Source organism: Elephas maximus, chromosome 13 (genome assembly GCF_024166365.1).
Source record: "Elephas maximus indicus isolate mEleMax1 chromosome 13, mEleMax1 primary haplotype, whole genome shotgun sequence".
In the NCBI taxonomy this organism is placed as follows: domain Eukaryota; kingdom Metazoa; phylum Chordata; class Mammalia; order Proboscidea; family Elephantidae; genus Elephas; species Elephas maximus.
Window position 1 is genome coordinate 24,920,116 of NC_064831.1, and position 13,843 is coordinate 24,933,958.

Below are 13,843 nucleotides of genomic sequence, written 5' to 3' on the forward strand. Positions count from 1 at the left end.
ATAGAAAACATAATTTACTATTATAACTTCTAAACAATTGCTTCAAAGGCTGTTTCACCAGGTAGAAGCTTCACCACCTCTGCTCTTGGTACACACTGAGAACCATACATAGAGAAAATATTTCCCACTTATTGCACCCTCTAGAATGGTGTTTTCATTTAATTTACTAGAGTAACAAGGAGTTGGAAACCGAATTCCAAGTCTTGGCTCTGCCGCTGGTTAGCTGTGTCATATGTGGTAATGCAGTTAAGCTCTGTGTATAACTGCTTCCTCACTAAAAGAAATGAAGATATTTAAAGTCTGTTGTAATTTTGAAGGTTATGATCCACCCAAAAATCATGATTTTATTACCCTATAATAAATCACAACATGTTTAATAAATTATAACATGTTTAATACTAACATGTTTTAATTTATTATAGGGTAATAAAATCATGATTTTAGGGTTAACCAGGAGTATAAACAACATGAAAATGCTTTGTTGTAAGAAAAAAAAAAAAAATAACCCAAACATCCTATTGCTCATATTTCCTTTGACTTTTCACAGATGACCCTTGAATTGCTTACACACCGGACAACCGGCCTGTCTGGAGAAGGGGCAGCGTCAACGTTCTTGGTGCCCTCCCACGGAGTCCTTATAAGCAGAGAATGCCTGGTATCTTTTTTCTCAACTTTGTTGTTCAACTAGGTGTTTGTTTACAAAGAGTGTAACTAAATAACTTATTCTCCTTTTGGGACGAGAGCCTTTTGGGCCAAGGAATGTCCTTCATTTACTGGTCAGCATACTGGTGAGAGAAATAAAACTATCTTTTATTCCCTATAGAAATATTAGACCTTTTTATTTGTTTTGAAATCCACATAGGGTCAAATTAGCCGTTTTAAAGTGAACGATTCAGTGACATTGAATACAGCCACAATGCTGTACAACCTCCACTTTCATCTAATGCCAGCACATTCTCAGCACCCCAAAAGGAAACTCAACACACATTAGGCAGTTGCTCCCCATTCCCCTTCCCTCAGCCCCGGGCAACCACTAATCTCTGTCTGAATGGATTTTATTCTGGAAATTTCATGTAAATGAGATCATGTAATATATGACCTCGTGTCTGGTTTCTTTTACTTAGCGTGATGTTTTTGAGGGTCATTCGTGTTGTAGAATGCATCAGGGGTTTAATTTTTTATGACAGAATAGCATGCCACTGTATATGTATGGAACCCTGGTGGCACAGTGGCTAAGAGTTCGGCTGCTGACCCAAAGGTCATCAGTTCGAATCCACCAGTTCCCCCTTGGAAACCCTATGGGGCAGCTGTACTCTGTCCTATAGGCCACTATGAGTCAGAGTGATTTGTAGGCAATGGGTTTGGTTTTTGTGTATATGCCTCCATGTGCTTATCCACCCCTCCATTGATGGATGTTTGGGTTCCTTCCACCTTTTGACTATTATGAATAACGATGCTGTGAACATTCATGTACATGAAATCTGTTTGAATTCCTGTTTTCAATACTTTGGAGTATACACCTAAGAGTGTAATTACTGGATCGGATGGTAATTTTGTATTTAACATTTTGGGGAGCAGCCGAAATGGCTTCCATAGCCCCTGAACCATTTTACATTCCTTTCAGTAATGTATGAGGACTCTAGTTTCTCCACATCCTCACTAATACTTGTTATTTTCCATTTTTGTAAATATAACTATCCTGTTTTTGTTGTTAGGTGCTGTCGAAGTCAGTTCTGACTCAGAGTGACCCTATGTATGACAGAACAAAACACTGCCTGGTCCTGCACCATCCTCACAGTGATAGCTGTGTAAGCCCATTGTTGCAGCCGCTGTGTCAGTTCATTTTGTTGACGGTCTTCCTCTCTTTTGCTGACCCACCAAGCTTGGTGTCCTTCTTCAGGGTTTGGTCTTCCCTGATAACAGTCCAAAGCACATGAGATGAAGTTTCGCCATCCTCATTTCTAAGCACCATTCTGGCTGTACTTCTTTCAATACAGATTTGTTTGTTTTTTGGTCAGTCTGTGGTATATTCAATATTCTTCGCCAACACCATAATTCAAAGGCATCAATCAACTCTCCTTTTGGCCTTCCTTATTCATTGTCCAGTTTTCACATGCATATAAAGCGGTTGAAAGTACACTGGCTTGGGTCAGGCACACCTTAGTGCTCAAAGTGGTATCTTTGGTTAACACTTAGGAGGTCTTTTATAGCAGATTTGTCCAGTGCAGTACGTCGTTTGATTTCTTGACTGCTGCTCCCATGGGCACTGATTTTGGATCCAAGTAAAAAGAAATCCTCGACAACTTCAATATTTTCTCCATTTATCATGATGCTACATATTGGTCCTAAAAAACAAAAAAAAATAGACCCATTGCTGTTGAGTCAATTCTGACTCATAGTGACCCTATAGGGCAGAGTAGAACTGCCCCATAGAGTTTCCAAGGAGCAGCTGGTGGACTCGAACAGCAGACCTTTTGGTTAACAGCAGAGCTCTCAAACACTGAGCCACCAGGGCTCCATATTGGTCCTAGTGGATGTGAAGTGCCATCTCATTGGAGTTTTGATTTGCATTTCCCTTATGATATTGAGCATATTTTCATGTGCTTGTTGGACATGTGAATACTTCTTTGAATAAATGTCCAGTAGAGTCTTCACTTTTTTAAATTGTGTTATTTTCCTTTTTGTTTGTTGAGTTGTAATAATTTTTATATATTCAGGATGCTAGAGTACATGATTTGAAAATACCTTCTCCCATTCTATAAGCTGTCTTTTCATTTTCTTGACAATATTCTTTAATACACATTTTTTATTTTTATGAAATCTAATTTATCTTTTGTTGCTCATTATTTTGTTGATTTGACAATTAATTAATTATTAATATATATGTTTTATGTATTAATTGTCAAATCTAAGATCCTGAAGATTTACCCCTATATTTTCTTCTAAGTATTTTATCATTTCAACTCTTATATTTAGATCATTGATCCATTTTGAGTTAATTTTTGTACATTGTGTCAGGCAAGGGTCCACCTTCATTCTTTTGTGTCTGAATATCAAGTTGTCTCAGCACCATTTGTTGAAAAGGTTGTTCTTTGTCCATTAAGTGGTCTTGACAACCCTGTTAAAAATTAATTGGTCATTAATGTATGGGTTTATTTCTAGACTGTCAGTACTTTGGTCTATATATCTGTCCTTATGCCAGTTACGCAGTTTTGATTACTGTAGCTCTGTAGTAACTTAGAATCAGGAAATGTGAGTCCTCCAAATTTTTCTTCTTTTCAACACTGTTTTGACTATTTTGGATCCCATACAATTCAATACAAATTTGAGGGTCAGTTACTCCATTTATGGAAGAAGACTATTTGAATTTTAATAGGGATTGCATTTAATCTATATATTGCTTTGGGTACTATTGCCATCTTAACAATAATAAGTCTTCCAATCCATGAACATGTCATGTCTTATGTAGTTCATTTTAATTTCTTCCAGCATTGTTTTTTATTCTTTAAGATACAAGTGTTTCACCGCCTTGGTTAAATGTATCCCTAGATATTTAATTCTTTTGTGTGCTATCGTAAATGTAATTGCTTCTTAATTTCATTTTTTACTTTGTTCATTGGTAGTATATAAAAACACAAATGATTTTGGTGTATTCATGTGTCATGCTTCAACTTTGCTGCTTAATTAACTTAAGCATTTCTTCTGTGGATTTTTTGGGGGGGGACTTTCTATATATAGAACCATGTCATCTGCATCCTTTCCAATTTGGATAGCTTTTATTTATTTTTCTTGCCTAATTTCTTTGTCTGGAAACCCCGGTGGTGTAGTGGTTAAGTGTTATGCCTGCTAACCAAAAGGTCGGCAGTTCGAATCCACCAGACGCACTCCTTGGAAGCTCTATGGGGCAGTTCTACTGTCTATAGGGTCGCTATGAGTCGGAATCGACTCGACAGCAGTGGGTGGGGTGGATAATTTTTCTGTCTAGAACTTCCAATGCAATGTTCGATAGAAGTGGTGATAGCAGGTATTCTTGTCTGTTTTCTGATTTTAGGGGAAAACCTTTTAGTCATTCACCATTAAGTATGATGTAAAAAAAAAATTTTTTTTTTATTTTAAGCTGTGAGTTTTTGAAAAATGCCCAATATAATGTTGAAGATACTTTCTCTATTCCTGCTTTTCTGAGTTTTTTTTTTTAATCACAAAATGCTATTGGACTTTGTCAAATTATTTTTTCTACATCAGTTAAGATGATTATATGTGTTTATTTTTCTTTTATTATTAATGTAGTATAATACATTGTTTTTGTTTTGTTTTTATTAATCTACCCTTACATTCCTGAGATAAGTCCCACTTGGTCATGGTGTATCATCCTTTTAATATACTTTTGAATTCAGTTCACTAGTATTTTGCTGATGATTTTGAAATCTATATTCACAAGGGATATTGGTCTGTTGTTTTCTTTTCCTTTAGTGTCTTTGTCTAGTTTTAGTATCAGGGTAATGCTAGCCTCATAGCATAAGTTAGGAAGTGTTCCCTTCTGTTTTTCAGAAGAGTTTAAGAAAATTCCTGTCACTTTTGTATGTAAATATTTGGTAGAATTCCTCAGAGAAGTCATCAGATCCTTGCCTTCTTTTTTGACCAGGAGAGAGGAATTTTATTGTTTGAGTCTGTGGACTTCCACTCCAGTGTAACTAGTGAGAATGGCTAAAACTTTATTACTGCTCCCTTTCATGCTTACAGTAAACTTTTTTGTTTAATTTGATTTTTTTTTTTTTTGTTGTGCTTTAGTTGAAAGTTTACAGGGAAAGTTAGCTTCCTATTCAATAGTTTGTACGTAAGGTGGTTTCCTTCTCCACAATGTGTCAGCACTCTCCTCGTTTCCACCCTGGTTTCCACATTTTCTTTCTCTCAGATTATCTACCCCTTCCTGCCTTCTCATCTTACAACTGATTAACTAAGGAGTGCATTCCTCTGGGGTGTTATTGTTTATCTTATGTGCTTCTCTATTGTTTGGCTGGGAGGTAGTGTTCAGGAATGACTTCATTTCCAGGTCAGAAGGGTGTCTTAGGGCCATACCCTCGGGGGTTCCTCCAGTTTCTGACAGACCAGCAAGCCTGGCCTTTTTTGTGAGTTTGATTTTTTTTGTTCTACAATTATCTCCTGCTCTGTCCAGGATCCCATGTTATGATGCCAGTCAGAGAAGCTGATGGTGGTAGCCAGGCAGTATGTAGTTCTTCTGATCTCAGGGTTGTAAAGGCTTTGGATAAACTGCTCCCTTGAGTCTTTGGTCTCCTTCACTATCCCTCTCTCCAGTGGGAAGAGACCCATAGTTGTATCCTAGATGGCTGCTCGCAAGCTTTTAAGTTCCCAGACACTACTCACCAAAGTAGATGCAGAACATCGACTTTACGTATTATGTTGTGCCAGTTGACGTAGATGTCTGCCAAGTCTATGTCTTCTAGCTTAGGAACTTCATTTTGCAAGGTGTTTGGTTATGTCTAAGAGGGTTCCTTGACTTACCCCATGTGTGCTCTTAATGAGCGTCCCCTATAATCATGTATGTAGAAATATCTACCACCAAACCCATATCTGCTGGTGGGTGAGTTCCCTTACATTCTGCCACACCTCTTGGCATATCTATCTATCTATTTGCCCATTCATAAATTTTTGTTTCTTAATAGCATTGCTGCATGATTGCATAAGCTAAGCTATAGTAGTTACCATAAAACCAGAACACAATGCCGACAAGTCGATCTGGACTCATAGCACCCCTATACCAAAAAACCAAACCCAGTGCAGTCGAGTCAATTCCAACTCATAGCTACCCTATAGGACAGAGTAGAACTGCCTCCATAGAGTTTCCAAGGAGTGTCTGGCAGATTCGAACTGCTGACCCTTGTGTTAGCAGCTGTAGCACTTAACCACTACGCCACCAGGGGTTCCAGCTGCCCTTTATTCTTATATCCCTCTCAGTGTCCTCTCTTGCCTTGGCCACGTCATACGGATTTCCCCCATATAATGTATTGCCTTTCCCTTCACCAATATTAAATTGTGTCTTCTATCTAAGACATCCCTGGTAGCCATCAAAATTTTTTTTTCTTTTTTTTCCGAAGTGGTAAACCTTTTCTTGTTACTTTATAGTACTGGTCTCATACAATATTTGTCCTTTTGTGATTGACTTATTTCACTCAGCATAATGTCTTCCAAATTCATTCCTTTCGTAAGATGTTTTGAAGATTCATCTTTATTCTTTATCATCTCATAGTGTTCCATCGTGTACATGTACCATAGTTGTTAACCAATTCCTCTGTTGATGGGCACTTAAGTTGTTTCCATCTTTTTGCTACTGTGAATCATGCTGAAATGAACATGGGTGTGCATATATCTATTTAAGTCACTGCTCTTATTTCTTTAGGGTATATACCTAGGAGTGTGATCATTGGATAATATGGTATTTCTATTTCTAGCTTTTTAGAAAGTGCCATACCGTTTTCCAAAGAGATTGTACATTCTTACCAGCAGTGTATAAGAGTTCCAATTTCTCCTCAGCCTCTACAATATTTGTTATTTTTTTTTCATTAGTGCCAGTAATGTTGGGGTGAGACGGTATCTCATTTTAGTTTTGATTTACATCTCTCTAATAGCTAATGGTCATGAGCCTTTCTTCATTTGTTTGTTAGCTGCCTTAGTTATCTAGTGCTGCCATAACAGAAATACCACACGTGGATGTCTTTAACAAAGAGAAATTTATTCTATCACAGTCTAGGAGGCTAGAGGTCCGAATTCAAGATACTAGCCCCAAGGGATGGCTTTCTCTTTCTGTCTGCTCTTGATGAAGTTCCTTGTCATCAGTCTTCCCAGGTCAAGGAGCTTCTCAGCACAGGGACCCTGGCTACAAAGGACACACTATTCTCCTGGCTCTTGTTTCTTGGTGGTATAAGGTCCCCTGTCTCTCTGTTCACTTCTCTTTTTTATATCTCAAAAGAGATTGGCTCAGAGGGAGGGGGCCAAGATGGCTGACTAGGTAGACGCTACCTCAGATCCCTCTTGCAACAAAGACTTGGAAAAACAAGTGAATCGATCACATACACAACAATCTACGAACCCTGAACAACAAACAGATTTAAAGAGTTGACTGGAGTGACAGAGATGGAGAATGAACAACTACGGGGAAGCAGCGACTGTTTTCGGAGCCTGGAGCCAGCGTCCCAGTCAGGTAACCTTGGTGTGCCGGGCTTAGGACTGGGCTCAGGGGAGAGCTGAGCACGGCATCCTCTCACGGCACAAACACGGGGCGCAACCCTACCCCCCTGAACTGATCCCGGGAGGGGGCCCAGCTGGTCTGTGCAGGCGGCATGGCGACAGGGCTGCCAGGAGGAGAAGTTGCCGGGAGGCAGTGACTGGTTTTGGAGCCGGGAGTGCAGCATCCCAGCCAGGAACCTTGGTGCCGGGCTTAGGACTGGGCGCAGGGGAGAGCTGAGCACGGCATCCTCTCACGGCGGAAACATGGGGTGCAGCCCTACTCGCCTGAACTAACCCTGGGAGGGGGCCCAGCCGGTCTGCGGGGGCGGCACGGTGACGGGGCTGGCGGGACAAGAAGTCCCTGGGAGGCAGTGACTGATTTTGGAGCCGAGAGTGCAGCATTCCAGCAGGGGAACCTTGACGCTGGGCTTTGGACTGGCAGCAGAGGAACTGACCGCGGCTTCTGCGGGCCAGACCCTTGGGGGCAATCTCTACCCAGCCAGCACACGTAGGCGACAGGCCCCTAGGCAGTCTCAGATAAAATAGTCATCCCAAGCAAGAGAAGCAACTTTGTCTATATTCCAGGGTGCTACTCCCTCCTGTTTTTCTGAACCCTCCCCTCCCCTTCCCAGGCGGCTTCATTAACATTGGAAGTTCCTGAGCCAGAGGGAGAACGGCTCCGGCTCCGCAGCTTTTCTTTTCCCTTTTTTTTTTTTTGGTCTTTTCCTAACCCATTCTTCCGGCCTGAGAGAAGCAACCACAAAAAACCCAGGGACCAAAAATCCTTCCCTAATTGGACTAAAACCACAGAACCAGCTCCAGCCAAGCATATATGATCCATATTTCGGGCTTTCATCACTACAGGGAACAAGGTGGCTATTATAATGCAAAGGCATTTCTGATAGGGATCTGACTGCATTTTTTTTTTAGCGGATTTACTGGAAAAACAAGTTTCCCAGGTCTGATATCTCTGCTTATTCAACAGAGCCCTAACTGACCCACAACAGGGAACTGAGGGCTGAAGCTCCCCCCAGACCACCTAGCCTCTTGCCTTAGGGGTCTAAGGAGGGTGACACCTACCAATCTGTAGAGGTACTTGCATTGGGGGCCTAAGGTACAGCTGCAGAGCCCTCCCACCAAGGTGCTTTAGGAATAGAGACACACCTACCTCACTGACACTTGGGGGAAGCCTATCAGCATCCTGCCCCCCCCCGAGTGTGAATCCTAGCTGCTAATAGAATCTGCTGCACACAACTATCACCACTACTTCTCAAGGTGGATAGGTGTTAGGGTGCAGCACACACTTGATGACCCAAAATCAGATTCTACACAAGAATAGTGAATAGACTCAGGCATATATATCTGGCAACAGCCCAAGCCAGCTGGTAATAGGTCATAAGTAAGTCAAGGGCTACAACAATCAAGACAGCACAATCTAGTAGCCCATCCACATATATTGAAAGAAAACAAAACAAGATAAGACTCAGTGAGCAAATATAGAATAAATCACTACAATATCTTAGTGAGGGCTCGCAGACAGCAATCGATATAAAACCACATAAAGAAGCAGACCATGACAGCTTCTATACCCCCCAAACAAAAGAATCAAAATCTTTCCCAAATGAAGATACAATCCTGGAATTATCAGATACAGAATATACAAAACTAATTTACAGAATGCTTCAAGACATCAGGGATGACCTCAAAAATGAAATAAGGCAAAGTGCAGAAAAAGCCAAGGAACACGCTGATAAAACAGTTGAAGAACTTAAAAAGATTATTCAAGAACATAGTGGAAAAATTAATAAGCTACAAGAATCCATAGAGAGACAGCATGCAGAAATCCAAAAGATTAACAATAAAATTACAGAATTAGACAACACAATAGGAAGTCAGAGGAGCAGACTCGAGCAATTAGAATGCAGAGTGGGAAATCTGGAGGACCAGGGAATTAACACCAACATAGCTGAAAAAAAATCAGATAAAAAAATTTTTAAAAATGAAGAAACCCTAAGAATCATGTGGGACTCTATCAAGAAGGAGAATTTGCATGTGATTGGAGTCCCAGAACAGGGAGGGAGGACAGAAAACACAGAGAGAATAGTTGAAGAACTCCTGACAGAAAACTTCCCTGACATCATGAAAGACGAAAGGATATCTATCCAAGATGCTCATCAAACCCCATTTAAGATTGATCCAAAAAGAAAAACACCAAGACATATTATCATGAAACTTGCCAAAGATAAAGAGAAAATTTTAAAAGCAGCCAGGGAGAAAAGAAAGGTCTCCTTCAAGGGAGAATCAATAAGAATAAGTTCAGACTACTCAGCAGAAACCATGCAGGCAAGAAGGCAATGGGATGACATATACAGAGCACTGAAGGAGAAAAACTGCCAACAAGGATCATATATCCAGCAAAACTCTCTCTGAAATATGAAGGCAAAATTAAGATATTTACAGATAAACACAAGCTTAGAGAATTTGCAAAAACCAAACCAAAGCTACAAGAAATACTAAAGGAAATTGGTCAGAAAACCAATAATATCAGATACCAGCACAACACAAGGTCACAGAACAGAACATCCTGATATCAACTCAAATAGGGAAATTGCAAAAACAAATTAAGATTAATTAAAAAAAAGTGCTCAAAACAGGGAATCATTGAAGTCAATATGTAAAAGATCACAATAATCAAAAAGAGGGACTAAATACAGGTGGCATAGAATTGCCATATGGAGAGGGATGCAAGGCGATATAGGAAAATACAAGTTAGGTTTTTACTTAGAAAAATAGGGGTAAATATTAAGGTAACCACAAAGAGGTATAACAACTCCATAACTCAAAATAAAAACCAAGAAAAACGTAATGACTCAGCAAACATAAAGTCAAATACTATGAAAATGAGGATCTCACAATTTACAAAGAAAAACGTCTCAGCACAAAACAGTAAGTGGAAAATGAAATTGTCAGCAACACACATAAAAAGGCATCAAAATGACAATACTTACTTATCTATAATTACGCTGAATGTAAATGGACTAAATGCACCAATAAAGAGACAGAGAGTCACAGACTGGATAAAGAAACACGATCCGTATATATGCTGCCTACAAGAGACACACCTTAGACTTAGAGACACAAACTAAAACTCAAAGGATGGAAAAAAATATATCAAGCAAAGAATAAGCAAAAAAGAAGAGTAATAGCAATATTAATTTCTGACAAAATAGACTTTAGACTTAAATCCTCCACAAAGGATAAAGAAGGACACTACATAATGATAAAAGGGACAATTGAGCAGGAAGATATAACCATATTAAATATTTATGCACCCAGTGACAGGGCTGCAAGATACATAAATCAAATTTTAACAGAACTGAAAAGTGAGATAGATACCTCCACAATTATAGTAGGAGACTTCAACACACCACTTTCGGAGAGGTACAGGAAATCCAGTAAGAAGCTCAATAGAGACACAGAAGTCCTACTTACAACAATCAACCAACTTGACCTCATTGACTTATACAGAACTCTCCACCCAACTGCTTCAAAGTATACTTTTTTTCTAGCACACATGGAACATTCTCTAGAATAGACCACATATTAGGTCATAAAACAAACCCTTGCAGAGTCCAAAACATCGAAATATTACAAAGCATCTTCTCAGACCACAAGGCCATAAAAGTGGAAATCAATAACAGAAAAATTAGGAAAAAGAAATCAAATACTTGGAAACTGAACAATATCCTCCTGAAAAAAGACTGGGTTATATAAGACATTAAGGAGGGAATAAGGAAATTCATAGAATGCAACAAGAATGAAAACAGTTCCTATCAAAACCTCTGGGACACAGCAAAAGCAGTGCTCAGAGGCCAATTTATATCGATAAATGCACACATACAAAAAGAAGAAAGAGCCAAAATCAGAGAACTGTCCCTACAACTTGAACAAATAGAAAGTGAGCAACAAAAGAATCCATCAGGCACCAGAAGAAAACAAATAATAAAAATTAGAGCTGAGCTAAATGAATTAGAGAACAGAAAAACAATTGAAAAATTAACAAAGCCAAAAGCTGGTTCTTAAAAAAAATTAACAAAATGAATAAACCATTGGCTAGACTAACTAAAGAAATACAGGAAAAGAAACGAATAACCTGAATAAGAAACAAGAAGGGCCACATCACAACAGACCCAACTGAAATTAAAAGACTCATAACAGATTATTACGAAAAATTGTATTCTAACAAATTTGCAAACCTAGAAGAAATGGATGAATTCCTGGAAAAACACGACCTACCTAAACTAACACAATCAGAAGTAGAACAACTAAATAGACCCATAACAAAAAAAGAGATTGAAACGGTAATCAAAAAACTCCCAACAAAAAAAAGCTCTGGCCCAGATGGCTATACTGCAGAGTTCTACCAAACTTTCAGAGAAGGGTTAACACCACTACTGCTAAAGGTATTTCAAAGCATAGAAAATGACGGAATACTACCTAACTCATTCTATAAAGCCACCATCTCCCTGATACCAAAACCAGGTAAAGACATCACAAAAAAAGAAAACTACAGACCTATATCCCTCATGAACATAGATGTAAAAATCCTCAACAAAATTCTAGCCAATAGAATTCAACAACAAATCAAAAAAATAATTCACCACGACCAACTGGGATTTATACCAGGTATGCAAGGCTGGTTTAATATTAGAAAAACCATTAATGTAATCCACCATATAAATAAAACAAAAGACAAAAACCACATGATCTTATCAACTGATGCAGAAAAGGCATTTGACAAAGTTCAACACCCATTCATGATAAAAACTCTCACCAAAATGGGAATTGAAGGAAAATTCCTCAACATAATAAAGGGCATCTATACAAAGCCAACAGCCAACATCACTCTAAATGGAGAGAGCCTGAAAGCATTTCCCTTGAAAACGGGAACCAGACAAGGATGCCCTTTATCACCACTCTTATTCAACATTGTGCTAGAGGTCCTAGCCAGAGCAATTAGGCTAGACAAAGAAATAAAGGGCATCCTGATTGGCAAGGAGGAAGTAAAATTATCTCTATTTGCAGATGACATGATCTTATCCACAGAAAACCCTAAGGAATCCTCCAGAAAACTACTGAAACTAATAGAAGAGTTTGGCACAGTCTCAGGTTATAAGATAAACATACAAAAATCACTTGGATTCCTCTACACCAACAAAAAGAACATCGAAGAGGAAATGACCAAATCAATACCATTCACGGTAGCCCCCAAGAAGATAAAATACTTAGGAATAAGTCTTGCCAAAGATGTAAAAGACCTATACATAAAACTACAAAGCACTACTACAAGAAATTAAAAAGGACATACTTAAGTGGAAAAACATACCTTGCTCATGGATAGGAAGACTTAACATAGTAAAAATGTCTATTCTACCAAAAGCCATCTATACATACAGTGCACTTCTGATCCAAATTCCAATGTCATTTTTTAAGGTGATAGAGACACAAATCACCAACTTCATATGGAAGGGAAAGAAGCCTCAGATAAGCAAAGCATTACTGAAAAAGACAAAAGTGGGAGGCCTCACTCTATCTGATTTCAGAAGCTATTATACAGCCACAGTAGTCAAAACAGCCTGGTACTGGTACAACAGACACATAGACCAGTAGAAAAGAATTGAGAACCCAGATATAAATCCATCCACATATGAGCAGCTGATATTTGACAAAGGACCAGTGTCAGTTAATTGGGGAAAAGACAGCCTTTTTAACAAATGGTGCTGGCATAATTGGATATCCATTTGCAAAAAAATGAAACAGGACCCATACCTCACACCATGCACAAAAACTAACTCCAAGTGGATCAAAGACCTAAACATAAAAACTAAAACAATAAAGATCATGGAAGAAAAAATAGGGACAACCCTAGGAGCCCTAATACAAGACATAAACAGAATACAAAACATTACCAAAAATGATGAAGAGAAACCAGATAAATGGGAGCTTCCTAAAAATCAAACACCTATGCTCATCTAAAGACTTCACCAAAAGAGTAAAAAGACCACCTACAGACTGGGAAAGAATTTTCAGCTATGACATCTCCGACCAGCGCCTGATCTCTAAAATCTACATGATTCTGTCAAAACTCAACCACAAAAAGACAAACAACCCAATCAGGACGTGGGCAAAGGATATGAACACACACTTCAATAAAGAAGATATTCAGGCAGCTAACAGATACATGAGAAAATGCTCTCAATCATTAGCCATTAGAGAAATGCAAATTAAAACTACGATGAGATTCTATCTCACTCCAACAAGACTGGCATTAATCCAAAAAACACAAAATAATAAATGTTGGAGAGGCTGCGGAGAGATTGGAACTCTTCTACACTGCTCGTGGGAATGTAAAATGGTACAACCACTTTGGAAATGTATTTGGCATTATCTTAAACAGTTAGAAATAGAACTACCATACAACCCAGAAATCCCACTCCTCGGAATATACCCTAGAGAGTTAAGAGCCTTCACACAAACAGATATGTGCACACCCATGTTTATTGCAGCTCTGTTTACAATAGCAAAAAGCTGGAAGCAACTA